This window comes from Chiloscyllium punctatum, chromosome 2, assembly GCF_047496795.1.
Source record: "Chiloscyllium punctatum isolate Juve2018m chromosome 2, sChiPun1.3, whole genome shotgun sequence".
NCBI classification, from domain to species: Eukaryota; Metazoa; Chordata; class Chondrichthyes; order Orectolobiformes; family Hemiscylliidae; genus Chiloscyllium; species Chiloscyllium punctatum.
This window is the reverse complement of record NC_092740.1, coordinates 160,492,581-160,516,101: the sequence shown is the minus strand read 5'-3', so window position 1 is coordinate 160,516,101 and position 23,521 is coordinate 160,492,581.

Sequence of the window (23,521 nt, the reverse complement as noted above, 5' to 3'; positions counted from 1 at the left end):
AAAGAAGAGAAAACAAGAGAAAAGAGAAAAAAAGAGGTAAGAAGAGAAAAGAAGAGAAAAGAGAAAGGGGTAAAGAAGAGAAAAGAAGAGAAAAGAGAAAAGAAGAGATATGAAGAGAAAAGAGAAAAGAGAAAAAAAGAGAAAAGAGAAAGGAGAAAAGAAGAGAAACCAAGAGAAGAGAAAGAAGAGAAATGAAGAGAAAAGAAGAGAAAAGAGAAAAGAGAAAAGAAGTGAAAACAAGAGAAAAGAAAAGAAGAGTAAAGAGAAAAGAGAAAAGAAGAGAATAGAAGAGAAAAGAGAAAAAAGACAAAAGAATAGAAAAGGGAAAACAGAAAAGAAGAGAAAAGAAGAGAAATGAAAAAAGAGAAAAGAAGAGAAAAGGAGAAATTAGAAAAGCGAAAAGAAGAGAATAGAACGGAAAAGAGAAATGAAGAGAAAAGAAGAGAAAAGAGAAAAGAGAAAAGAAGAGAAAAGAGAAAAGAAGAGAAGCCAAGAGAAGAGAAAAGAAGAAAAATGAAGAGAAAAGAAGAGTAAAGAGAAAAGAGAAAAGAAGAGAAATGAAGAGAAAAGGAGAAATTAGAAAAGCGAAAAGAAGAGAATAGAACGGAAAAGAGAAATGAAGAGAAAAGAAGAGAAAAGAGAAAAGAGAAAAGAAGAGAAAAGAGAAAAGAAGAGAAGCCAAGAGAAGAGAAAAGAAGAAAAATGAAGAGAAAAGAAGAGTAAAGAGAAAAGAGAAAAGAAGAGAAATGAAGAGAAAAGAGAAAATAGAAAAGAGAAAACAAGAGAATAGAAGAGAAAAGAGAAAAGAGAAAAAAGACAAAAGAATAGAAAAGAGAAAACAGAAAAGAAGAGGAAAGAAGAGAAATGAAAAAAGAGATGGAAGAGAAAAGAGAAAAGAACAAAAATGATGAGAAATGAATAAAAGAGAAAAGACAAAAGAAGAGAAAACAAGAGAAAAGAGAAAAAAGGAAGGGGTAAAGAAGAGAAAATAAGAGACAAAAGCAAAGAATAGAAATGAAGAGAAATGAATAGAAAACAGAAAAGAGAAAAGAAGAGAAAACAAGAGAAATGAGAAAAGAAGAGGTAAGAAGAGAAAAGAAGAGAAAAGAGAAAGGGGTAAAGAAGAGAGAAGAAGAGAAACGAGAAAAGAAGAGAAATGAAGAGAAAAGAGAATAGAAGAGGGAAACAAGAGAAAAGAAGAGAAAAGAGAAAAGAAGACAAAAGAATAGAAAAGAGAAAACAGAAAAGAAGAGAAAACAAGAGAAATGAAAAAAGAGAAAAAAGAAAAGAGAAAAGAAGAGAAAACAAGAGAAAAGAGAAAAAAAGAGGTAAGAAGAGAAAAGAAGAGAAAAGAGAAAGGGGTAAAGAAGAGAAAAGAAGAGAAAAGAGAAAAAAAGAAAAATGAAGAGAAAAGAGAAAAGAGAAAAGAAGAGAAAAGAAGAGAAAAGAAAAGAAGAGTAAAGAGAAAAGAGAAAAGAAGAGAATAGAAGAGAAAAGAGAAAAAAGACAAAAGAATAGAAAAGGGAAAACAGAAAAGAAGAGAAAAGTAGAGAAATGAAAAAAGAGAAAAGAAGAGAAAAGAAGAGAAAAGTAGAGAAATGAAAAAAGCGAAAAGAAGAGAATAGAACGGAAAAGAGAAAAGAAGAGAAAAGAAGAGAAAAGAGAAATGAGAAGAGAAGAAAATAAGAACGGAAAAGAAGAGAAATGAAGTAAAAATGGAAATGAGAGAAAAGAGAAATGATGAGAAAAGAAGAAAAAAGAGAAAAGAGAAAAGAAGAAAAAAGAATAGAAAAGAGAAAATAGAAAAGAAGAGAAAACAAGAGAAATGAAAAAAGAGAAAAGAAGAGACAAGAGAAAAGAACAGAAATGATGAGAAAAGAAGATAAAAGAGAAAAGAGAAAAAAGAATAGAAAAGAGAAAACAGAAAAGAAGAGAAAAGAAGAGAAATGAAAAAAGAGAAAGAAGCGAAAAGATAAAAGAACAGAAATGATGAGAAAAGAAGAAAAAAGAGAAAAGAAAAAGAGAAAAGAAGAGAAACCAAGAGAAGAGAAAGAAGAGAAATGAAGAGAAAAGAAGAGAAAAGAGAAAAGAGAAAAGAAGTGAAAACAAGAGAAAAGAAAAGAAGAGTAAAGAGAAAAGAGAAAAGAAGAGAATAGAAGAGAAAAGAGAAAAAAGACAAAAGAATAGAAACGGGAAAACAGAAAAGAAGAGAAAAGAAGAGAAATGAAAAAAGAGAAAAGAAGAGAAAAGGAGAAATTAGAAAAGCGAAAAGAAGAGAATAGAATGGAAAAGAGAAATGAAGAGAAAAGAAGAGAAAAGAGAAAAGAGAAAAGAAGAGAAAAGAGAAAAGAGAAAAGAAGAGAAGCCAAGAGAAGAGAAAAGAAGAAAAATGAAGAGAAAAGAAGAGTAAAGAGAAAAGAGAAAAGAAGAGAAATGAAGAGAAAAGAGAAAATAGAAAAGAGAAAACAAGAGAATAGAAGAGAAAAGAGAAAAGAGAAAAAAGACAAAAGAATAGAAAAGAGAAAACAGAAAAGAAGAGGAAAGAAGAGAAATGAAAAAAGAGATGGAAGAGAAAAGAGAAAAGAACAAAAATGATGAGAAATGAATAAAAGAGAAAAGACAAAAGAAGAGAAAACAAGAGAAAAGAGAAAAAAGGAAGGGGTAAAGAAGAGAAAATAAGAGACAAAAGCAAAGAATAGAAATGAAGAGAAATGAATAGAAAACAGAAAAGAGAAAAGAAGAGAAAACAAGAGAAATGAGAAAAGAAGAGGTAAGAAGAGAAAGGAAGAGAAAAGAGAAAGGGGTAAAGAAGAGAGAAGAAGAGAAACGAGAAAAGAAGAGAAATGAAGAGAAAAGAGAATAGAAGAGGGAAACAAGAGAAAAGAAGAGAAAAGAGAAAAGAAGACAAAAGAATAGAAAAGAGAAAACAGAAAAGAAGAGAAAACAAGAGAAATGAAAAAAGAGAAAAAAGAAAAGAGAAAAGAAGAGAAAACAAGAGAAAAGAGAAAAAAAGAGGTAAGAAGAGAAAAGAAGAGAAAAGAGAAAGGGGTAAAGAAGAGAAAAGAAGAGAAAAGAGAAAAAAAGAAAAATGAAGAGAAAAGAGAAAAGAGAAAAGAAGAGAAAAGAAGAGAAAAGAAAAGAAGAGTAAAGAGAAAAGAGAAAAGAAGAGAATAGAAGAGAAAAGAGAAAAAAGACAAAAGAATAGAAAAGGGAAAACAGAAAAGAAGAGAAAAGTAGAGAAATGAAAAAAGAGAAAAGAAGAGAAAAGTAGAGAAATGAAAAAAGCGAAAAGAAGAGAATAGAACGGAAAAGAGAAAAGAAGAGAAAAGAAGAGAAAAGAGAAATGAGAAGAGAAGAAAATAAGAACGGAAAAGAAGAGAAATGAAGTAAAAATGGAAATGAGAGAAAAGAGAAAAGAAGAGAAAAGACGAGAAAAGAGAAAAGAAGACAAAAGAATAGAAAAGAGAAAACAGAAAAGAAGAGAAAACAAGAGAAATGAAAAAAAGAGAAAAGAAGAGACAAGAGAAAAGAACAGAAATGATGAGAAAAGAAGATAAAAGAGAAAAGAGAAAAGAAGAGAAAACAAGAGAAAAGAGAAAAAAGAAAGGGGTAAAGAAGAGAAAAGAATAGAAAAAAGAAAAGAAGAGAAATGAAGAGAAATGAAGAGAAAAGAGAAAAGAGAAAAGAAGAGAAAACAAGAGAAAAGAGAAAAGAAGAGGTAAGAAGAGAAAAGAAGAGAAAAGAGAAAGGGGTAAAGAAGAGAAAAGAAGAGAAAAGAGAATAGAAGAGAAATGAAGAGAAAAGAGAAAATAGAAAAGAAGAGAAAAGAGAAAAGAGAAAAGAAGAGAAACCAAGAGAAGAAAAAGAAGAGAAATGAAGAGAAAAGAGAAAAGAAGAGAAAAGACGAGAAAAGAGAAAAGAAGACAAAAGAATAGAAAAGAGAAAACAGAAAAGAAGAGAAAACAAGAGAAATGAAAAAAAGAGAAAAGAAGAGACAAGAGAAAAGAACAGAAATGATGAGAAAAGAAGATAAAAGAGAAAAGAGAAAAGAAGAGAAAACAAGAGAAAAGAGAAAAAAGAAAGGGGTAAAGAAGAGAAAAGAATAGAAAAAAGAAAAGAAGAGAAATGAAGAGAAATGAAGAGAAAAGAGAAAAGAGAAAAGAAGAGAAAACAAGAGAAAAGAGAAAAGAAGAGGTAAGAAGAGAAAAGAAGAGAAAAGAGAAAGGGGTAAAGAAGAGAAAAGAAGAGAAAAGAGAATAGAAGAGAAATGAAGAGAAAAGAGAAAATAGAAAAGAAGAGAAAAGAGAAAAGAGAAAAGAAGAGAAACCAAGAGAAGAGAAAAGAGGAGAAATGAAGAGAAAAGAAGAGAAAAGAGAAAAGAGAAAAGAAGTGAAAACAAGAGAAAAGAAAAGAAGAGTAAAGAGAAAAGAGAAAAGAAGAGAATAGAAGAGAAAAGAGAAAACAGACAAAAGAATAGAAAAGGGAAAACAGAAAAGAAGAGAAAAGAAGAGAAATGAAAAAAGAGAAAAGAGAAAAGAGAAAAGAAGAGGTAAGAAGAGAAAAGAAGAGAAAAGAGAAAGGGGTAAAGAAGAGAAAAGAAGAGAAAAGAGAATAGAAGAGAAATGAAGAGAAAAGAGAAAATAGAAAAGAAGAGAAAAGAGAAAAGAGAAAAGAAGAGAAACCAAGAGAAGAGAAAAGAGGAGAAATGAAGAGAAAAGAAGAGAAAAGAGAAAAGAGAAAAGAAGTGAAAACAAGAGAAAAGAAAAGAAGAGTAAAGAGAAAAGAGAAAAGAAGAGAATAGAAGAGAAAAGAGAAAACAGACAAAAGAATAGAAAAGGGAAAACAGAAAAGAAGAGAAAAGAAGAGAAATGAAAAAAGAGAAAAGAGAAAAGAGAAAAGAAGAGAAAACAAGAGAAAAGAGAAAAAAAGAGGTAAGAAGAGAAAAGAAGAGAAAAGAGAAAGGGGTAAAGAAGAGAAAAGAAGAGAAAAGAGAAAAGAAGAGATATGAAGAGAAAAGAGAAAAGAGAAAAAAAGAGAAAAGAGAAAGGAGAAAAGAAGAGAAACCAAGAGAAGAGAAAGAAGAGAAATGAAGAGAAAAGAAGAGAAAAGAGAAAAGAGAAAAGAAGTGAAAACAAGAGAAAAGAAAAGAAGAGTAAAGAGAAAAGAGAAAAGAAGAGAATAGAAGAGAAAAGAGAAAAAAGACAAAAGAATAGAAAAGGGAAAACAGAAAAGAAGAGAAAAGAAGAGAAATGAAAAAAGAGAAAAGAAGAGAAAAGGAGAAATTAGAAAAGCGAAAAGAAGAGAATAGAACGGAAAAGAGAAATGAAGAGAAAAGAAGAGAAAAGAGAAAAGAGAAAAGAAGAGAAAAGAGAAAAGAAGAGAAGCCAAGAGAAGAGAAAAGAAGAAAAATGAAGAGAAAAGAAGAGTAAAGAGAAAAGAGAAAAGAAGAGAAATGAAGAGAAAAGGAGAAATTAGAAAAGCGAAAAGAAGAGAATAGAACGGAAAAGAGAAATGAAGAGAAAAGAAGAGAAAAGAGAAAAGAGAAAAGAAGAGAAAAGAGAAAAGAAGAGAAGCCAAGAGAAGAGAAAAGAAGAAAAATGAAGAGAAAAGAAGAGTAAAGAGAAAAGAGAAAAGAAGAGAAATGAAGAGAAAAGAGAAAATAGAAAAGAGAAAACAAGAGAATAGAAGAGAAAAGAGAAAAGAGAAAAAAGACAAAAGAATAGAAAAGAGAAAACAGAAAAGAAGAGGAAAGAAGAGAAATGAAAAAAGAGATGGAAGAGAAAAGAGAAAAGAACAAAAATGATGAGAAATGAATAAAAGAGAAAAGACAAAAGAAGAGAAAACAAGAGAAAAGAGAAAAAAGGAAGGGGTAAAGAAGAGAAAATAAGAGACAAAAGCAAAGAATAGAAATGAAGAGAAATGAATAGAAAACAGAAAAGAGAAAAGAAGAGAAAACAAGAGAAATGAGAAAAGAAGAGGTAAGAAGAGAAAAGAAGAGAAAAGAGAAAGGGGTAAAGAAGAGAGAAGAAGAGAAACGAGAAAAGAAGAGAAATGAAGAGAAAAGAGAATAGAAGAGGGAAACAAGAGAAAAGAAGAGAAAAGAGAAAAGAAGACAAAAGAATAGAAAAGAGAAAACAGAAAAGAAGAGAAAACAAGAGAAATGAAAAAAGAGAAAAAAGAAAAGAGAAAAGAAGAGAAAACAAGAGAAAAGAGAAAAAAAGAGGTAAGAAGAGAAAAGAAGAGAAAAGAGAAAGGGGTAAAGAAGAGAAAAGAAGAGAAAAGAGAAAAAAAGAAAAATGAAGAGAAAAGAGAAAAGAGAAAAGAAGAGAAAAGAAGAGAAAAGAAAAGAAGAGTAAAGAGAAAAGAGAAAAGAAGAGAATAGAAGAGAAAAGAGAAAAAAGACAAAAGAATAGAAAAGGGAAAACAGAAAAGAAGAGAAAAGTAGAGAAATGAAAAAAGAGAAAAGAAGAGAAAAGAAGAGAAAAGTAGAGAAATGAAAAAAGCGAAAAGAAGAGAATAGAACGGAAAAGAGAAAAGAAGAGAAAAGAAGAGAAAAGAGAAATGAGAAGAGAAGAAAATAAGAACGGAAAAGAAGAGAAATGAAGTAAAAATGGAAATGAGAGAAAAGAGAAATGATGAGAAAAGAAGAAAAAAGAGAAAAGAGAAAAGAAGAAAAAAGAATAGAAAAGAGAAAATAGAAAAGAAGAGAAAACAAGAGAAATGAAAAAAGAGAAAAGAAGAGACAAGAGAAAAGAACAGAAATGATGAGAAAAGAAGATAAAAGAGAAAAGAGAAAAGAAGAGAAAACAAGAGAAAAGAGAAAAAAGAAAGGGGTAAAGAAGAGAAAACAATAGAAAAAAGAAAAGAAGAGAAATGAAGAGAAATGAAGAGAAAAGAGAAAAGAGAAAACAAGAGAAAACAAGAGAAAAGAGAAAGGGGTAAAGAAGAGAAAAGAAGAGAAAAGAGAATAGAAGAGAAATGAAGAGAAAAGAGAAAATAGAAAAGAAGAGAAAAGAGAAAAGAAGAGAAACCAAGAGAAGAGAAAAGAGGAGAAATGAAGAGAAAAGAAGAGAAAAGAGAAAAGAGAAAAGAAGTGAAAACAAGAGAAAAGAAAAGAAGAGTAAAGAGAAAAGAGAAAAGAAGACAAAAGAAGAGAAATTAAGAGAAAAGAGAAAATAGAAAAGAGAAACAAGAGAAAAGAAGAGAAAAGAGAAAAGAAGCCAAAGGATAGAAAAGAGAAAACAGAAAAGAAGAAAAATGAGAAGATGGAAAACAAAGTGAAAAGAAGTGAAACAAGAAAAGAAAAAGGAGAAAAGTAGAGAAAAGAAGAGAATAGAGATAGGAGAAAAGGGAAAAGTTGAGAAAAGAAGAGAAAAGAGAAATGAAGAGAAAACAAGAGAAAAGAGAAAACATGAGAATGGAAGAGAAAAGAGAAAAGAGAAATGTAGAGGAAAGAAGGAATAAGAGAAAAGAAGAGGTCAGAAGAGAAAAGAAGAGAAAAGAGTAAGGGGTAAAGAAGAGAAAAGAAGAGAAAAGAGAAAAGAGAAAAGAAGAGAAAAGAGAAAAGAGAAAAGAAGAGAAACCAAGAGAAGAGAAAAGAAGAGAAATGAAAAGAAAAGAGAAAAGAAGAGAAAAGACGAGAAAAGAGAAAAGAAGACAAAAGAATAGAAAAGAGAAAACAGAAAAGAAGAGAAAACAAGAGAAATGAAAAAAGAGAAAAGAAGAGACAAGAGAAAAGAACAGAAATGATGAGAAAAGAAGATAAAAGAGAAAAGAGAAAAGAAGAGAAAACAAGAGAAAAGAGAAAAAAGAAAGGGGTAAAGAAGAGAAAAGAATAGAAAAAAGAAAAGAAGAGAAATGAAGAGAAATGAAGAGAAAAGAGAAAAGAGAAAAGAAGAGAAAACAAGAGAAAAGAGAAAAGAAGAGGTAAGAAGAGAAAAGAAGAGAAAAGAGAAAGGGGTAAAGAAGAGAAAAGAAGAGAAAAGAGAATAGAAGAGAAATGAAGAGAAAAGAGAAAATAGAAAAGAAGAGAAAAGAGAAAAGAGAAAAGAAGAGAAACCAAGAGAAGAGAAAAGAGGAGAAATGAAGAGAAAAGAAGAGAAAAGAGAAAAGAGAAAAGAAGTGAAAACAAGAGAAAAGAAAAGAAGAGTAAAGAGAAAAGAGAAAAGAAGACAAAAGAAGAGAAATTAAGAGAAAAGAGAAAATAGAAAAGAGAAACAAGAGAAAAGAAGAGAAAAGAGAAAAGAAGCCAAAGGATAGAAAAGAGAAAACAGAAAAGAAGAAAAATGAGAAGATGGAAAACAAAGTGAAAAGAAGTGAAACAAGAAAAGAAAAAGGAGAAAAGTAGAGAAAAGAAGAGAATAGAGATAGGAGAAAAGGGAAAAGTTGAGAAAAGAAGAGAAAAGAGAAATGAAGAGAAAACAAGAGAAAAGAGAAAACATGAGAATGGAAGAGAAAAGAGAAAAGAGAAAAGTAGAGGAAATAAGGAATAAGAGAAAAGAAGAGGTCAGAAGAGAAAAGAAGAGAAAAGAGTAAGGGGTAAAGAAGAGAAAAGAAGAGAAAAGAGAAAAGAGAAAAGAAGAGAAAAGAGAAAAGAGAAAAGAAGAGAAACCAAGAGAAGAGAAAAGAAGAGAAATGAAGAGAAAAGAGAAAAGAAGAGAAAAGACGAGAAAAGAGAAAAGAAGAGAAATTAAGGGAAATGAAGAGAATAGAGAAAAGAAGAGAAAAGAGAAAAGAAGAGATAAGTAGGGAAAAGAAGAGAAAAGAGAAAGTGGTAAAGAAGAGAAAAGAAGAGAAAAGAGAAAAGAGAAAAGAAGAGAAAAGAGAAAAGAGAAATGAAGAGAAACCAAGAGAAGAGAAAAGAAGAGAAATGAAGAGAAAAGAAGAGAAAAGAGAAAAGAAAAAGGGAGAGAAAACAAGGGAAAAGAGAAAAGAATAGAAAAGAGTAAGGGGTAAAGGAGAGAGAAGAAGAGAAACGAGAAAAGTTTAGGAATGAAGGGAAAAGAGAAAATAGAAAAGGGAAACAAGAGAAAAGAAGATAAAAGAGAAAAGAGAAAAGAAGAGAAAACAAGAGAAAAGAGAAAAGAAGAGGTAAGAAGAGAAAAGAAGAGAAAAGAGAAAGGGGTAAAGAAGAGAAAAGAAGAGAAAAGAGAATAGAAGAGAAATGAAGAGAAAAGAGAAAATAGAAAAGAAGAGAAAAGAGAAAAGAGAAAAGAAGAGAAACCAAGAGAAGAGAAAAGAGGAGAAATGAAGAGAAAAGAAGAGAAAAGAGAAAAGAGAAAAGAAGTGAAAACAAGAGAAAAGAAAAGAAGAGTAAAGAGAAAAGAGAAAAGAAGAGAATAGAAGAGAAAAGAGAAAACAGACAAAAGAATAGAAAAGGGAAAACAGAAAAGAAGAGAAAAGAAGAGAAATGAAAAAAGAGAAAAGAGAAAAGAGAAAAGAAGAGAAAACAAGAGAAAAGAGAAAAAAAGAGGTAAGAAGAGAAAAGAAGAGAAAAGAGAAAGGGGTAAAGAAGAGAAAAGAAGAGAAAAGAGAAAAGAAGAGATATGAAGAGAAAAGAGAAAAGAGAAAAAAAGAGAAAAGAGAAAGGAGAAAAGAAGAGAAACCAAGAGAAGAGAAAGAAGAGAAATGAAGAGAAAAGAAGAGAAAAGAGAAAAGAGAAAAGAAGTGAAAACAAGAGAAAAGAAAAGAAGAGTAAAGAGAAAAGAGAAAAGAAGAGAATAGAAGAGAAAAGAGAAAAAAGACAAAAGAATAGAAAAGGGAAAACAGAAAAGAAGAGAAAAGAAGAGAAATGAAAAAAGAGAAAAGATGAGAAAAGTAGAGAAATGAAAAAAGCGAAAAGAAGAGAATAGAACGGAAAAGAGAAAAGAAGAGAAAAGAAGAGAAAAGAGAAATGAGAAGAGAAGAAAATAAGAACGGAAAAGAAGAGAAATGAAGTAAAAATGGAAATGAGAGAAAAGAGAAAAGAAGAGAAAAGACGAGAAAAGAGAAAAGAAGACAAAAGAATAGAAAAGAGAAAACAGAAAAGAAGAGAAAACAAGAGAAATGAAAAAAAGAGAAAAGAAGAGACAAGAGAAAAGAACAGAAATGATGAGAAAAGAAGATAAAAGAGAAAAGAGAAAAGAAGAGAAAACAAGAGAAAAGAGAAAAAAGAAAGGGGTAAAGAAGAGAAAAGAATAGAAAAAAGAAAAGAAGAGAAATGAAGAGAAATGAAGAGAAAAGAGAAAAGAGAAAAGAAGAGAAAACAAGAGAAAAGAGAAAAGAAGAGGTAAGAAGAGAAAAGAAGAGAAAAGAGAAAGGGGTAAAGAAGAGAAAAGAAGAGAAAAGAGAATAGAAGAGAAATGAAGAGAAAAGAGAAAATAGAAAAGAAGAGAAAAGAGAAAAGAGAAAAGAAGAGAAACCAAGAGAAGAAAAAGAAGAGAAATTAAGAGAAAAGAGAAAAGAAGAGAAAAGACGAGAAAAGAGAAAAGAAGACAAAAGAATAGAAAAGAAAAAACAGAAAAGAAGAGAAAACAAGAGAAATGAAAAAAAGAGAAAAGAAGAGACAAGAGAAAAGAACAGAAATGATGAGAAAAGAAGATAAAAGAGAAAAGAGAAAAGAAGAGAAAACAAGAGAAAAGAGAAAAAAGAAAGGGGTAAAGAAGAGAAAAGAATAGAAAAAATAAAAGAAGAGAAATGAAGAGAAATGAAGAGAAAAGAGAAAAGAGAAAAGAAGAGAAAACAAGAGAAAAGAGAAAAGAAGAGGTAAGAAGAGAAAAGAAGAGAAAAGAGAAAGGGGTAAAGAAGAGAAAAGAAGAGAAAAGAGAATAGAAGAGAAATGAAGAGAAAAGAGAAAATAGAAAAGAAGAGAAAAGAGAAAAGAGAAAAGAAGAGAAACCAAGAGAAGAGAAAAGAGGAGAAATGAAGAGAAAAGAAGAGAAAAGAGAAAAGAGAAAAGAAGTGAAAACAAGAGAAAAGAAAAGAAGAGTAAAGAGAAAAGAGAAAAGAAGACAAAAGAAGAGAAATTAAGAGAAAAGAGAAAATAGAAAAGAGAAACAAGAGAAAAGAAGAGAAAAGAGAAAAGAAGCCAAAGGATAGAAAAGAGAAAACAGAAAAGAAGAAAAATGAGAAGATGGAAAACAAAGTGAAAAGAAGTGAAACAAGAAAAGAAAAAGGAGAAAAGTAGAGAAAAGAAGAGAATAGAGATAGGAGAAAAGGGAAAAGTTGAGAAAAGAAGAGAAAAGAGAAATGAAGAGAAAACAAGAGAAAAGAGAAAACATGAGAATGGAAGAGAAAAGAGAAAAGAGAAAAGTAGAGGAAATAAGGAATAAGAGAAAAGAAGAGGTCAGAAGAGAAAAGAAGAGAAAAGAGTAAGGGGTAAAGAAGAGAAAAGAAGAGAAAAGAGAAAAGAGAAAAGAAGAGAAAAGAGAAAAGAGAAAAGAAGAGAAACCAAGAGAAGAGAAAAGAAGAGAAATGAAGAGAAAAGAGAAAAGAAGAGAAAAGACGAGAAAAGAGAAAAGAAGAGAAATTAAGGGAAATGAAGAGAATAGAGAAAAGAAGAGAAAAGAGAAAAGAAGAGATAAGTAGGGAAAAGAAGAGAAAAGAGAAAGTGGTAAAGAAGAGAAAAGAAGAGTAAAGAGAAAAGAGAAAAGAAGAGAATAGAAGAGAAAAGAGAAAACAGACAAAAGAATAGAAAAGGGAAAACAGAAAAGAAGAGAAAAGAAGAGAAATGAAAAAAGAGAAAAGAGAAAAGAGAAAAGAAGAGAAAACAAGAGAAAAGAGAAAAAAAGAGGTAAGAAGAGAAAAGAAGAGAAAAGAGAAAGGGGTAAAGAAGAGAAAAGAAGAGAAAAGAGAAAAGAAGAGATATGAAGAGAAAAGAGAAAAGAGAAAAAAAGAGAAAAGAGAAAGGAGAAAAGAAGAGAAACCAAGAGAAGAGAAAGAAGAGAAATGAAGAGAAAAGAAGAGAAAAGAGAAAAGAGAAAAGAAGTGAAAACAAGAGAAAAGAAAAGAAGAGTAAAGAGAAAAGAGAAAAGAAGAGAATAGAAGAGAAAAGAGAAAAGAGAAAAGAAGAGAAACCAAGAGAAGAGAAAAGAAGAGAAATGAAGAGAAAAGAGAAAAGAAGAGAAAAGACGAGAAAAGAGAAAAGAAGAGAAATTAAGGGAAATGAAGAGAATAGAGAAAAGAAGAGAAAAGAGAAAAGAAGAGATAAGTAGGGAAAAGAAGAGAAAAGAGAAAGTGGTAAAGAAGAGAAAAGAAGAGAAAAGAGAAAAGAGAAAAGAAGTGAAAACAAGAGAAAAGAAAAGAAGAGTAAAGAGAAAAGAGAAAAGAAGAGAATAGAAGAGAAAAGAGAAAACAGACAAAAGAATAGAAAAGGGAAAACAGAAAAGAAGAGAAAAGAAGAGAAATGAAAAAAGAGAAAAGAGAAAAGAGAAAAGAAGAGAAAACAAGAGAAAAGAGAAAAAAAGAGGTAAGAAGAGAAAAGAAGAGAAAAGAGAAAGGGGTAAAGAAGAGAAAAGAAGAGAAAAGAGAAAAGAAGAGATATGAAGAGAAAAGAGAAAAGAGAAAAAAAGAGAAAAGAGAAAGGAGAAAAGAAGAGAAACCAAGAGAAGAGAAAGAAGAGAAATGAAGAGAAAAGAAGAGAAAAGAGAAAAGAGAAAAGAAGTGAAAACAAGAGAAAAGAAAAGAAGAGTAAAGAGAAAAGAGAAAAGAAGAGAATAGAAGAGAAAAGAGAAAAAAGACAAAAGAATAGAAAAGGGAAAACAGAAAAGAAGAGAAAAGAAGAGAAATGAAAAAAGAGAAAAGATGAGAAAAGTAGAGAAATGAAAAAAGCGAAAAGAAGAGAATAGAACGGAAAAGAGAAAAGAAGAGAAAAGAAGAGAAAAGAGAAATGAGAAGAGAAGAAAATAAGAACGGAAAAGAAGAGAAATGAAGTAAAAATGGAAATGAGAGAAAAGAGAAAAGAAGAGAAAAGACGAGAAAAGAGAAAAGAAGACAAAAGAATAGAAAAGAGAAAACAGAAAAGAAGAGAAAACAAGAGAAATGAAAAAAAGAGAAAAGAAGAGACAAGAGAAAAGAACAGAAATGATGAGAAAAGAAGATAAAAGAGAAAAGAGAAAAGAAGAGAAAACAAGAGAAAAGAGAAAAAAGAAAGGGGTAAAGAAGAGAAAAGAATAGAAAAAAGAAAAGAAGAGAAATGAAGAGAAATGAAGAGAAAAGAGAAAAGAGAAAAGAAGAGAAAACAAGAGAAAAGAGAAAAGAAGAGGTAAGAAGAGAAAAGAAGAGAAAAGAGAAAGGGGTAAAGAAGAGAAAAGAAGAGAAAAGAGAATAGAAGAGAAATGAAGAGAAAAGAGAAAATAGAAAAGAAGAGAAAAGAGAAAAGAGAAAAGAAGAGAAACCAAGAGAAGAAAAAGAAGAGAAATGAAGAGAAAAGAGAAAAGAAGAGAAAAGACGAGAAAAGAGAAAAGAAGACAAAAGAATAGAAAAGAAAAAACAGAAAAGAAGAGAAAACAAGAGAAATGAAAAAAAGAGAAAAGAAGAGACAAGAGAAAAGAACAGAAATGATGAGAAAAGAAGATAAAAGAGAAAAGAGAAAAGAAGAGAAAACAAGAGAAAAGAGAAAAAAGAAAGGGGTAAAGAAGAGAAAAGAATAGAAAAAATAAAAGAAGAGAAATGAAGAGAAATGAAGAGAAAAGAGAAAAGAGAAAAGAAGAGAAAACAAGAGAAAAGAGAAAAGAAGAGGTAAGAAGAGAAAAGAAGAGAAAAGAGAAAGGGGTAAAGAAGAGAAAAGAAGAGAAAAGAGAATAGAAGAGAAATGAAGAGAAAAGAGAAAATAGAAAAGAAGAGAAAAGAGAAAAGAGAAAAGAAGAGAAACCAAGAGAAGAGAAAAGAGGAGAAATGAAGAGAAAAGAAGAGAAAAGAGAAAAGAGAAAAGAAGTGAAAACAAGAGAAAAGAAAAGAAGAGTAAAGAGAAAAGAGAAAAGAAGACAAAAGAAGAGAAATTAAGAGAAAAGAGAAAATAGAAAAGAGAAACAAGAGAAAAGAAGAGAAAAGAGAAAAGAAGCCAAAGGATAGAAAAGAGAAAACAGAAAAGAAGAAAAATGAGAAGATGGAAAACAAAGTGAAAAGAAGTGAAACAAGAAAAGAAAAAGGAGAAAAGTAGAGAAAAGAAGAGAATAGAGATAGGAGAAAAGGGAAAAGTTGAGAAAAGAAGAGAAAAGAGAAATGAAGAGAAAACAAGAGAAAAGAGAAAACATGAGAATGGAAGAGAAAAGAGAAAAGAGAAAAGTAGAGGAAAGAAGGAATAAGAGAAAAGAAGAGGTCAGAAGAGAAAAGAAGAGAAAAGAGTAAGGGGTAAAGAAGAGAAAAGAAGAGAAAAGAGAAAAGAGAAAAGAAGAGAAAAGAGAAAAGAGAAAAGAAGAGAAACCAAGAGAAGAGAAAAGAAGAGAAATGAAGAGAAAAGAGAAAAGAAGAGAAAAGACGAGAAAAGAGAAAAGAAGAGAAATTAAGGGAAATGAAGAGAATAGAGAAAAGAAGAGAAAAGAGAAAAGAAGAGATAAGTAGGGAAAAGAAGAGAAAAGAGAAAGTGGTAAAGAAGAGAAAAGAAGAGAAAAGAGAAAAGAGAAAAGAAGAGAAAAGAGAAAAGAGAAATGAAGAGAAACCAAGAGAAGAGAAAAGAAGAGAAATGAAGAGAAAAGAAGAGAAAAGAGAAAAGAAAAAGGGAGAGAAAACAAGGGAAAAGAGAAAAGAATAGAAAAGAGTAAGGGGTAAAGGAGAGAGAAGAAGAGAAACGAGAAAAGTTTAGGAATGAAGGGAAAAGAGAAAATAGAAAAGGGAAACAAGAGAAAAGAAGATAAAAGAGAAAAGAGAAAAGAAGAGAAAACAAGAGAAAAGAGAAAAGAAGAGGTAAGAAGAGAAAAGAAGAGAAAAGAGAAAGGGGTAAAGAAGAGAAAAGAAGAGAAAAGAGAATAGAAGAGAAATGAAGAGAAAAGAGAAAATAGAAAAGAAGAGAAAAGAGAAAAGAGAAAAGAAGAGAAACCAAGAGAAGAGAAAAGAGGAGAAATGAAGAGAAAAGAAGAGAAAAGAGAAAAGAGAAAAGAAGTGAAAACAAGAGAAAAGAAAAGAAGAGTAAAGAGAAAAGAGAAAAGAAGAGAATAGAAGAGAAAAGAGAAAACAGACAAAAGAATAGAAAAGGGAAAACAGAAAAGAAGAGAAAAGAAGAGAAATGAAAAAAGAGAAAAGAGAAAAGAGAAAAGAAGAGAAAACAAGAGAAAAGAGAAAAAAAGAGGTAAGAAGAGAAAAGAAGAGAAAAGAGAAAGGGGTAAAGAAGAGAAAAGAAGAGAAAAGAGAAAAGAAGAGATATGAAGAGAAAAGAGAAAAGAGAAAAAAAGAGAAAAGAGAAAGGAGAAAAGAAGAGAAACCAAGAGAAGAGAAAGAAGAGAAATGAAGAGAAAAGAAGAGAAAAGAGAAAAGAGAAAAGAAGTGAAAACAAGAGAAAAGAAAAGAAGAGTAAAGAGAAAAGAGAAAAGAAGAGAATAGAAGAGAAAAGAGAAAAAAGACAAAAGAATAGAAAAGGGAAAACAGAAAAGAAGAGAAAAGAAGAGAAATGAAAAAAGAGAAAAGATGAGAAAAGTAGAGAAATGAAAAAAGCGAAAAGAAGAGAATAGAACGGAAAAGAGAAAAGAAGAGAAAAGAAGAGAAAAGAGAAATGAGAAGAGAAGAAAATAAGAACGGAAAAGAAGAGAAATGAAGTAAAAATGGAAATGAGAGAAAAGAGAAAAGAAGAGAAAAGACGAGAAAAGAGAAAAGAAGACAAAAGAATAGAAAAGAGAAAACAGAAAAGAAGAGAAAACAAGAGAAATGAAAAAAAGAGAAAAGAAGAGACAAGAGAAAAGAACAGAAATGATGAGAAAAGAAGATAAAAGAGAAAAGAGAAAAGAAGAGAAAACAAGAGAAAAGAGAAAAAAGAAAGGGGTAAAGAAGAGAAAAGAATAGAAAAAAGAAAAGAAGAGAAATGAAGAGAAATGAAGAGAAAAGAGAAAAGAGAAAAGAAGAGAAAACAAGAGTAAAGAGAAAAGAACAGAAAAGAGAAAGGGGTAAAGGAGAGAGAAGAAGAGAAACGAGAAAAGATTAGGAATGAAGAGAAAAGAGAAAATAGAAAAGGGAAACAAGAGAAAAGAAGAGAAAAGAGAAAAGAAGAAAAAAGAATAGAAAAGAGAAAACAGAAAAGAAGAGAAAACAAGAGAATAGAGAAAACAAGAGAATAGAAGAGAAAAGAGAAAAGAGAAAAAAGACAAAAGAATAGAAAAGAGAAAACAGAAAAGAAGAGAGAAGAAGAGAAATGAAAAAAGAAAAAAGAAGAGAAATGAAGAGAAAAGAGAAAAGAGAAAAGAAGGGAAAAGAGAAAAGAAGAGGTAAGAAGAGAAAAGAAGAGAAAAGAGAAAGGGGTAAAGAAGAGAAAAGAAGAGAAAAGAGAAAAGAAGAGAAATGAAGAGAAAAGAGAAAAGAGAAAAGAAGAGAAACCAAGAGAAGAGAAAAGAAGAGACATGAAGAGGAAAGAAGAGAAAAGAGAAAAAAGAAAAAATAAGTGAAAACAAGAGAAGAGAAAAGAAGAGTAAAAAGAAAAGAGAAAAGAAGAGAAAAGAAGAGAAAAGAGAAAAGAAGACAAAAGAATAGAAAAGAGAAAACAGAAAAGAAGAGAAAAGAAGAGAAATGAAAAAAGAGAAAAGAAGAGAAAAGAACAGAAATGATGAGAAAAGAAGAAAAAAGAGAAAATAGAAAAGAAGAGAAAACAAGAGAAAAGAGAAAACAGAAAGGGGTAAAGAAGAGAAAACAAGAGAAAAGAGAAAAGAAGAGAAATGAAGAGAAATGAAGAGAAAAGAGAAAACAAGAGAAAAGAGAAAAAAGAAAGGGGTAAAGAAGAGAAAAGAGTAGAAAAAAGAAAAGAAGAGAAATGAAGAGAAATGAAGAGAAAAGAGAAAAGAGAAAAGAAGAGAAAACAAGAGAAAAGAGAAAAGAAGAGGTAAGAAGAGAAACGAAGAGAAAAGAGAAAGGGGTAAAGAAGAGAAAAGAAGAGAAAAGAGAACAGAAGAGAAATGAAGAGAAAAGAGAAAATAGAAAAGAAGAGAAAAGAGAAAAGAAGAGAAATTAAGGGAAATGAAGAGAATAGAGAAAAAAAGAGAAAAGAGAAAAGAAGAGATAAGTAGGGAAAAGAAGAGAAAAGAGAAAGTGGTAAAGAAGAGAAAAGAAGAGAAAAGAGAAAAGGAGAGAAATGAAGAGAAAAGAGAAAAGAAGAGAAAAGAGAAAAGAGAAATGAAGAGAAACCAAGAGAAGAGAAAAGAAGAGAAATGACGAGAAAAGAAGAGAAAAGAGAAAAGAAAAAGGGAGAGAAAACAAGAGAAAAGAGAAAAGAACAGAAAAGAGAAAGGGGTAAAGGAGAGAGAAGAAGAGAAACGAGAAAAGATTAGGAATGAAGAGAAAAGAGAAAATAGAAAAGGGACACAAGAGAAAAGAAGAGAAAAGAGAAAAGAAGAAAAAAGAATAGAAAAGAGAAAACAGAAAAGAAGAGGAAAGAAGAGAAATGAAAAAGGAGATGGAAGAGAAAAGAGAAAAGAACAAAAATGAATAAAAGAGAAAAGACAAAAGAAGAGAAAACAAGAGAAAAGAGAAAAAAGGAAGGGGTAAAGAAGAGAAAATAAGAGACAAAAGCAAAGAATAGAAATGAAGAGAAATGAATAGAAAACAGAAAAGAGAAAAGAAGAGAAAACAAGAGAAATGAGAAAAGAAGAGGTAAGAAGAGAAAAGAAGAGAAAAGAGAAAGGGGTAAAGAAGAGAGAAGAAGAGAAACGAGAAAAGAAGAGAAATGAAGAGAAAAGAGAATAGAAGAGGGAAACAAGAGAAAAGAAGAGAAAAGAATAGAAAAGAGAAAAGAGAAAAGAAGAGAAAACAAGAGAAATGAAAAAAGAGAAAAAAGAAAAGAGAAAAGAAGAGAAAACAAGAGAAAAGAGAAAAAAAGAGTTAAGAAGAGAAAAGAAGAGAAAAGAGAAAGCGGTAAAGAAGAGAAAAGAAGAGAAAAGAGAAAAGAAGAGAAATGAAGAGAAAAGAGAAAAGAGAAAAGAAGAGAAAACAAGAGAAAAGAAAAGAAGAGTAAAGAGAAAAGAGAAAAGAAGAGAATAGAAGAGAAAAGAGAAAAAAGACAAAAGAATAGAAAAGAGAAAACAGAAAAGAAGAGAAAACAAGAGAAAAGAGAAAACAAGAGAATAGAAGAGAAAAGAGAAAAGAGAAAAAAGACAAAAGAATAGAAAAGAGAAAACAGAAAAGAAGAGAGAAGAAGAGAAATGAAAAAAGAAAAAAGAAGAGAAATGAAGAGAAAAGAGAAAAGAGAAAAGAAGGGAAAAGAGAAAAGAAGAGGTAAGAAGAGAAAAGAAGAGAAAAGAGAAAGGGGTAAAGAAGAGAAATGAAGAGAAAAGAGAAAAGAAGAGAAATGAAGAGAAAAGAGAAAAGAGAAAAGAAGAGAAACCAAGAGAAGAGAAAAGAAGAGACATGAAGAGGAAAGAAGAGAAAAGAGAAAAAAGAAAAAAGAAGTGAAAACAAGAGAAGAGAAAAGAAGAGTAAAAAGAAAAGAGAAAAGAAGAGAAAAGAGAAAAGAAGACAAAAGAATAGAAAAGAGAAAACAGAAAAGAAGAGAAAAGAAGAGAAATGAAAAAAGAGAAAGAAGAGAAAAGAACAGAAATGATGAGAAAAGAAGAAAAAAGAGAAAATAGAAAAGAAGAGAAAACAAGAGAAAAGAGAAAACAGAAAGGGGTAAAGAAGAGAAAACAAGAGAAAAGAGAAAAGAAGAGAAATGAAGAGAAATGAAGAGAAAAGAGAAAAGAAGAGAAAAGAGAAAGAAGAGATAAGAAGTGAAAATAATAGAAAAGAGAAAAGAAGAGTAAAGCGAAAAGAGAAAAGAAGAGAAATGAAGAGAAAATAGAAAAGAAAAAACAAGAGAATAGAAGAGAAAAGAGAAAAGAGAAAAAAGACAAAAGAATAGAAAAGAGAAAACAGAAAAGAAGAGAAAAGAAGAAAAATGAAAAAGAGATGGAAGAGAAAAGAGAAAAGAACAAAAATGATGAGAAATGAAAAAAAGATAAAAGAGAAAACAAGAGAAAACAAGAGAAAAGAGAAAAAAGAAAGGGGTAAAGAAGAGAAAACAAGAGAAAAAAGCAAAGAATAGAAATGAAGAGAAATTAATAGAAAACAGAAAAGAGAAAAGAGAAAAGAAGAGAAAACAAGAGAAATGAGAAAAGAAGAGGTAAGAAGAGAAAATAAGAGAAAAGAGAAAAGACGACAAAACAATAGAAAAGACAAAACAGAAAAGAAGAGAAAACAAGAGAAAAGAGAAAAGAAGGGAAATGAAGAGAAAACAGAAAACAGAGAAGAGAAAAGAAGAGAATAGAAGAGAAAAGAGAAAACAGACAAAAGAATAGAAAAGGGAAAACAGAAAAGAGGAGAAAAGAAGAGAAATGAAAAAAGAGAAAAGAAGAGAAAAGGAGAAATTACAAAAGCGAAAAGAAGAGAATAGAACGGAAAAGAGAAAAGAAGAGAAAAGAAAAGAAGAGAAAAGTGAAAAGAGAAATGAGAATATGGAAAACAACGTGAAAACAAGCGAAACAAGAAGAGAAAAACGAGAAAAGTAGAGAAAAGATGAGAATAGAGATACGAGAAAAGGGAAAAGTTGAAAAAAGAAGAGAAAAGAGAAAAGAAGAGAAAAGAGAAAAGAGAAAAGAAGAGAAAAGAGAAAGGAGAAAAGAAGAGAAAAGAAGAGAAAAGAGAAAAGAGAAAAGAAGAGAAAAGAGAAAAGAGAAAAGAAGAGAAACCAAGAGAAGAGAAAAGAAGAGAAATGAAGAGAAAAGAAGAGAAAAGAGAAAAGAAAAAAGAAGTGAAAACAAGAGAAGAGAAAAGAAGTGAAAAGAAGAGAAAAGAGAAAAGAAGAGAAAAGAAGAGAAAATAGAAAAGAAGACAAAAGAATAGAAAAGAGAAAACAGAAAAGAAGAGAAAAGAAGAGAAATGAAAAAAGAGAAAGAAGCGAAAAGATAAAACAACAGAAATGATGAGAAAATAGGAAAAAAGAGAAAAGAGAAAAGAGAAAAGAAGAGAAAAGAGAAACAAGAAAGGGGTAAAGAAGAGAATAGAAGAGAAAAGAGAAAAGAGAAAAAAGACAAAAGAATAGAAAAGAGAAAACAGAAAAGAAGAGAGAAGAAGAGAAATGAAAAAAGAAAAAAGAAGAGAAATGAAGAGAAAAGAGAAAAGAGAAAAGAAGGGAAAAGAGAAAAGAAGAGGTAAGAAGAGAAAAGAAGAGAAAAGAGAAAGGGGTAAAGAAGAGAAAAGAAGAGAAAAGAGAAAATAGAAAAGAAGAGAAAAGAGAAAAGAGAAATGAGAAAAGAAGAGAAACCAAGAGAAAAGAAAAGAAGAGAAATGAAGAGAAAAGAAGAGAAAAGAGAAAAGAAAAAAGAAGTGAAAACAAGAGAAGAGAAAAGAAGTGAAAAGAAGAGAAAAGAGAAAAGAAGAGAAAAGAAGAGAAAATAGAAAAGAGAAAAAAGAATAGAAAAGAGAAAACAGAAAAGAAGAGAAAAGAAGAGAAATGAAAAAAGAGAAAGAAGCGAAAAGATAAAAGAACAGAAATGATGAGAAAAGAAGAAAAAAGAGAAAAGAGAAAAGAGAAAAGAAGAGAAAAGAGAAACAAGAAAGGGGTAAAGAAGAGAAAACAAGAGAAAAAAGAAAAGAAGAGACATGAAGAGAAATGAAGAGAAAAGAGAAAATAGAAAAGTAGAGGAAAGAAGGGAAAAGAGAAAAGAAGAGGTAAGAAGAGAAATGAAGAGAAAAGAGAAAGGGGTAAAGAAGAGAAAAGAGAAAAGAGAAAAGAAGAGAAAAGAGACAAGAGAAAAGAGAAATGAAGAGAAACCAAGAGAAAAGAAAACAAGAGAAATGAAGAGAAAAGAAGAGAAAAGAGAAAAGAAAAAAGAAGTGGAAACAAAAGAAGAGAAAAGAAGAGAAAAGAAGAGAAAAGAGAAAAGAAGAGAAAAGAAGAGAAAATAGAAAAGAGAAAAAAGAATAGAAAAGAGAAAACAGAAAAGAAGAGAAAAGAAGAGAAATGAAAAAAGAGAAAGAAGCGAAAAGATAAAAGAACAGAAATGATGAGAAAAGAAGAAAAAAGAGAAAAGAGAAAAGAGAAAACAAGAGAAAAGAGAAACAAGAAAGGGGTAAAGAAGAGAAAACAAGAGAAAAAAGAAAAGAAGAGAAATGAAGAGAAATTAAGAGAAAAGAGAAAAGAAGAGAAAACAAGAGAAAAGAGAAAAGAAGAGGTAAGAAGAGAAAAGAAGAGAAAAGCGAAAGGGGTAAAGAAGAGAGAAGAAGAGAAACGAGAAAAGAAGAGAAATGAAGAGAAAAGAGAAAATAGAAAAGGGAAACAAGAGAAAAGACGAGAAAAGAGAAAAGAAGACAAAAGAATAGAAAAGAGAAAACAGAAAAGAAGAGAAAACAAGAGAAATGAAAAAAGAAAAAAGAAGAGACAAGAGAAAAGAACAGAAATGATGAGAAAAGAAGATAAAAGAGAAAAGAGAAAAGAAGAGAAAACAAGAGAAAAGAGAAAAAAGAAAGGGGTAAAGAAGAGAAAAGAATAGAAAAAAGAAAAGAAGAGAAATGAAGAGAAATGAAGAGAAAAGAGAAAAGAGAAAAGAAGAGAAAACAAGAGAAAAGAGAAAAGAAGAGGTAAGAAGAGAAAAGAAGAGAAAAGAGAAAGGGGTAAAGAAGAGAAAAGAAGAGAAAAGAGAATAGAAGAGAAATGAAGAGAAAAGAGAAAATAGAAAAGAAGAGAAAAGAGAAAAGAGAAAAGAAGAGAAACCAAGAGAAGAGAAAAGAGGAGAAATGAAGAGAAAAGAAGAGAAAAGAGAAAAGAGAAAAGAAGTGAAAACAAGAGAAAAGAGAAAAAAAGAGGTAAGAAGAGAAAAGAAGAGAAAAGAGAAAGGGGTAAAGAAGAGAAAAGAAGAGAAAAGAGAAAAAAAGAAAAATGAAGAGAAAAGAGAAAAGAGAAAAGAAGAGAAAAGAAGAGAAAAGAAAAGAAGAGTAAAGAGAAAAGAGAAAAGAAGAGAATAGAAGAGAAAAGAGAAAAAAGACAAAAGAATAGAAAAGGGAAAACAGAAAAGAAGAGAAAAGTAGAGAAATGAAAAAAGAGAAAAGAAGAGAAAAGTAGAGAAATGAAAAAAGCGAAAAGAAGAGAATAGAACGGAAAAGAGAAAAGAAGAGAAAAGAAGAGAAAAGAGAAATGAGAAGAGAAGAAAATAAGAATGGAAAAGAAGAGAAATGAAGTAAAAATGGAAATGAGAGAAAAGAGAAAAGAAGAGAAAAGACGAGAAAAGAGAAAAGAAGACAAAAGAATAGAAAAGAGAAAACAGAAAAGAAGAGAAAACAAGAGAAATGAAAAAAAGAGAAAAGAAGAGACAAGAGAAAAGAACAGAAATGATGAGAAAAGAAGATAAAAGAGAAAAGAGAAAAGAAGAGAAAACAAGAGAAAAGAGAAAAAAGAAAGGGGTAAAGAAGAGAAAAGAATAGAAAAAAGAAAAGAAGAGAAATGAAGAGAAATGAAGAGAAAAGAGAAAAGAGAAAAGAAGAGAAAACAAGAGAAAAGAGAAAAGAAGAGGTAAGAAGAGAAAAGAAGAGAAAAGAGAAAGGGGTAAAGAAGAGAAAAGAAGAGAAAAGAGAATAGAAGAGAAATGAAGAGAAAAGAGAAAATAGAAAAGAAGAGAAAAGAGAAAAGAGAAAAGAAGAGAAACCAAGAGAAGAAAAAGAAGAGAAATGAAGAGAAAAGAGAAAAGAAGAGAAAAGACGAGAAAAGAGAAAAGAAGACAAAAGAATAGAAAAGAGAAAACAGAAAAGAAGAGAAAACAAGAGAAATGAAAAAAAGAGAAAAGAAGAGACAAGAGAAAAGAACAGAAATGATGAGAAAAGAAGATAAAAGAGAAAAGAGAAAAGAAGAGAAAACAAGAGAAAAGAGAAAAAAGAAAGGGGTAAAGAAGAGAAAAGAATAGAAAAAAGAAAAGAAGAGAAATGAAGAGAAATGAAGAGAAAAGAGAAAAGAGAAAAGAAGAGAAAACAAGAGAAAAGAGAAAAGAAGAGGTAAGAAGAGAAAAGAAGAGAAAAGAGAAAGGGGTAAAGAAGAGAAAAGAAGAGAAAAGAGAATAGAAGAGAAATGAAGAGAAAAGAGAAAATAGAAAAGAAGAGAAAAGAGAAAAGAGAAAAGAAGAGAAACCAAGAGAAGAGAAAAGAGGAGAAATGAAGAGAAAAGAAGAGAAAAGAGAAAAGAGAAAAGAAGTGAAAACAAGAGAAAAGAAAAGAAGAGTAAAGAGAAAAGAGAAAAGAAGAGAATAGAAGAGAAAAGAGAAAACAGACAAAAGAATAGAAAAGGGAAAACAGAAAAGAAGAGAAAAGAAGAGAAATGAAAAAAGAGAAAAGAGAAAAGAGAAAAGAAGAGGTAAGAAGAGAAAAGAAGAGAAAAGAGAAAGGGGTAAAG